At 53.6% G+C, this 3,769-nt stretch overlaps 1 long non-coding RNA gene across 1 annotated transcript; it reads right to left on the bottom strand.

Moving 5' to 3' along the window:
• Positions 1 to 3,042: 3,042 nt before the first annotated feature.
• On the bottom strand, positions 3,043 to 3,499 carry LOC144716601 (uncharacterized). The gene is made up of 2 exons (XR_013584944.1): positions 3,290 to 3,499; positions 3,043 to 3,213 (listed from the first exon to the last, which is right to left on the bottom strand). It is a non-coding gene; the product is annotated as an uncharacterized LOC144716601 (long non-coding RNA).
• Positions 3,500 to 3,769: the final 270 nt, after the last annotated feature.

The following is a 3,769-nucleotide window of genomic DNA, read 5'->3' as shown; positions in this document are numbered from 1 at the left end:
ATATGCGCCTGCTGCATGCCCGCAGCACGCCACTATGCGAGCCGCCACGCACCGCCCCTGACCAATCTCTGTGTCCCGCCGTCCAATCGCGTGGCACCCGCAAACCGCCGTGCACCCACCGTCGACGCCCACCGCACCAACGCCAACGCCCGTCGTGCCACTACCGATACTCAGCATGCCACTATTGATGCCAGCCGCACTATCGCCGCCTACCACACCACCGCCAGACACCACCGCCGTGGCATTGCCCCCGTCATCGCCGCACTACCGATCGCGCCACCTCATCGCCACCACCGCGTTGTCGTTGTGTCATCGCCTGTGCCACCATTGCGCTGCCTCAATACTGCGCCATCACCGTACCAGCACCACGACACCTCGTGTGTTGCCCTCGCCGCCACTACCATTGTCAAACACCGCAGCCGTTGGGGCTGTCGTCGCGTCGCCACTACACCGTCATCACCCGCGCTGCTGCTCGCAATGCCAGTGCACCGCATGTGTCGTCACACCACGTGTGTTGTCATTCATGATGCTTACATTGCCACCCGCTTCGTCGCTCTGCAGGCTGCACCACCGCCCATGCCAGCGCTCGTGACGTCATCTCCAGCGCCCGCGCCGTCACTCTATAGTCCACGCCGCCATCCCTGCTTGATGCAGAACCATCCAGCTTTGAAGACCTTGTTGAACCAGTTTGTTGAGCGAGGGCTCACGCGTGAGACCCAGCCTTCTAAGTACCCGGCCTCCTCAACAAGCCATAAAGATTTGATGTTATCTTTCCTTGCATTTTCCTTGTTTATTAGGCGATGTATGTCGGCTGCGTATGTGTTCGTTTTTGTTTGTTCCCACGTATTTGGAGCGCTGTATTGACCTACACATCTGTGCATGTTTTAGCGCATGTGTGGGCGTGTTAGAGTGTCTCTCGCTCCTATTAGGGGGCCCTAATTACTTTTAATTAGGCCTTCTCCCTTTTATTTCTAAGGGGTAAGGCCCATATTTGCCCCTATAAAAGGTGGGGCTGCCCATAGGAAGAGAGAGGAGAAGAAAAGATTGAAAAATGTGATTTTTAGTGATTTTCCTGTATTTTTAGTGTTTTTGAGTTTTTGACATATTTACAAAAATGTCACAACAAAAATAGAGAGAGAAGAAAAAAACCCTAGAGTTTGCTGGAAACTGCCGCTGCCATATTCGCCATAGCTCAAGCCATTGTCTTCCGTGGCCGCCCTAAGGCCACCACCTTGAGGCCGCCCCCCCGGCCTAAGGCCGCCCCACCGCCTTGAGGCCACCCTGCAACCCTAAGGCCGCCCTACCACCCTGAGGCTGTCCTGCAGCCCTGAGGCAACCCTGCCGCCCTGAGGCCGCTGCCTCGCGGCTTCCACCCTAAGATCGCTGCCCCGCGACTACCGCCCTGAGGCTGCCTCCCTGCGCCCTCTGCCCAGAGGTTGCCACCATATGGCCGTCGCTCTAAGGCTGCTGCCCTAAGGGCGTCACCCCCACGGTCATCCCCCTCAGCCCCCCCTGGTCAGCCCCAAAGCCGCCCCTCAACCGCATTGTGGCCATTCTCTCGGCCGCCCCCGACCAACCCTAGGGCCGCTTCTCAGCCTTCTTCAAAAGCCCTGCGACTATCCCCGCAACTGTGCCTAGGCTGCCTAGGCGGCCACACCTTCGGCCGTAGCCCCCAGTTGCCTGCGCCGTCGTTGCCCCCACCTCTTATGCTGCCCCTTGGCGCCTCCCCCGGCGCCCTTTCGGCCGCTCCCGCGGCCTCTCCTCGACCACCCCTCGGCCGTCCCCGTAGTCGGCCCTGCCCGCCTACTCGGCCGCTTCTCGACTACCCCCGACATCCAACCTCGGCTGACCTTGGTGCATGTCGTACCTCCGTGCCTTGATGTCGTTGCGCCCTGTTGCCTTCGTGTCGTCGCACCATCTCGCCACCGTACCCTAGTACTGCCACGTCATGTTGTTTTGTGCCTCACTATTGTCCCGTGATCATGTGCTAACCTCTGTGCACCTTTGCTGCACCCATCGCTGTGACCTCTATCACTCTCGTCAGCATGCCAAATTGTGCGACTACACCTACCCGCGCCATCATCAGGCCTCGTGCGGCTCGCTTATACTGCTGCCTAATTAGGCATTTCCCACGTCTGCTACTACTAGTACGCTTCTAAACTTCCACTTAGCGTTAAATTATTTCTTTTAGTACCTACGAATCGTTTTATCCACCGCCGGGGTTAGAATAGTGATAGTTAGGAATACATTAATGGAATAGTCTTCTATCAGTACGATCTTGGTTGGCATTTGAATGTTGCACGCACTAGTGGCAATAGTTGTACCCACGCCGTCTGCTCTCAACCCATCGCCCGGGTCATCAGGAGCCTAGTAGCATTCCCAGGTCGCACTTACCGTAGCCTAGTGGTCATTGGTGTCCATCGACGTCGGATTTCTACTTCTCAGTGATTTCACCGTTGCATCATCACTTGCATTACGTCCACATTAGTCGTCTCCACTACATGATATGACTACCCTCGCCATCCTTCTAGTGTAACACAAACCGTTCAATCCTAAAGCCCATTATGTTACATCATCGCAGCTGTGCACGAAGCTATCGTCATCGCTAGCGTCGTTGCTGCCACTTGCGCCGCCACTCGCGACGCCTCTTCGCAGCCTGCCTGCGTCACCACCGAGTCACCACCATCGTCGCACCTGAACCCCTGCCTCATCTCCTCTGCTCCCCCATCATGACTCGTGAGCCACATCACACCACCAATTGAGCAACGCCCTGCCCATCTCCAGTACAGCTGCACTAACTCCGCCCACCGGTTCCCTTTTTGACAAAGTACCACGACTCCGGGGTGACGTCACCACAGAGTTACCTTGCTCCCCTCACTTACTTCTAAATTTATCTTTTGTCGTATATCTTTCGATGCACTCTACCGCGCTCGGGCTAGAGTAGGTGAGAGGATAACGGACATGAGAGAAACTACCAAGTGTCTTCCCCAAGTACGGGCCGAGCTCGTCCGTTACGTGAGAGCACCCCATGGACTCAGTCTGTTTGGCATCGTCGACACCTTTGTAACTCCGATGAGGGTCAAAAGGTCATTGTCACCGTCATCAATCGCCCTCCCTAAAGCTCGGAGCTTGGCAAACCCCACAAGTCGGGCCTGCATGCACATCCGCTTAGGAGTCTTCACATCTCGTAGTCGCATCTCCATAGGTCCATACCTGGTATCAAACCGTTATCCAAGCATTGTATCAGTACCCTCGAGATGACGACACCAATATCGTCTGGCATCATTACCTGTCCAAGAATCTGGGAATGCGCTGGTTGCTTCAAAGTGTGTCGTCAGTGATCTTCTCTTATGCATGACTCTTTTTGCCAATTGCACACTGTTCTGATTTTGTTAGACAAAAGTCTTCATTCCCGCGTTTCATTGAAGACCATTGCACTAGTCCATTCATAGAAGCTTCACTATGTCAACGATTGGACCTCAATTCACCTTCTGATCTAGTCAAAACCCCATCTCGATAAAAACAAGTAACAGGTTACATTCTAAACATGCTCAGAAAAGAGAGACAGCGATAAATATATAAAGATATAAAGGGAGAAAGATAGAAAGAAGAAAAAGAAAAGGAGAGAGCAAAATAAAGATATAAAGAGAGAGCAAAAGAAAGAGAGAGAGAGAGAGAGAGAGGATAGAAGAAAAAGAAGAAGAAGAAGAAGAAGAAAAAGAAGAGAAATAGGAATAAAGAAGAAGAAGAAGAAGAAAAAGAAGAAGAA

Source organism: Wolffia australiana, chromosome 1 (assembly GCF_029677425.1).
Source record: "Wolffia australiana isolate 7733 chromosome 1, ASM2967742v1".
NCBI classification, from domain to species: domain Eukaryota; kingdom Viridiplantae; phylum Streptophyta; class Magnoliopsida; order Alismatales; family Araceae; genus Wolffia; species Wolffia australiana.
The sequence above is the reverse complement of the archived record's forward strand: the minus strand, read 5'-3'. Positions and strand labels throughout refer to the sequence as shown.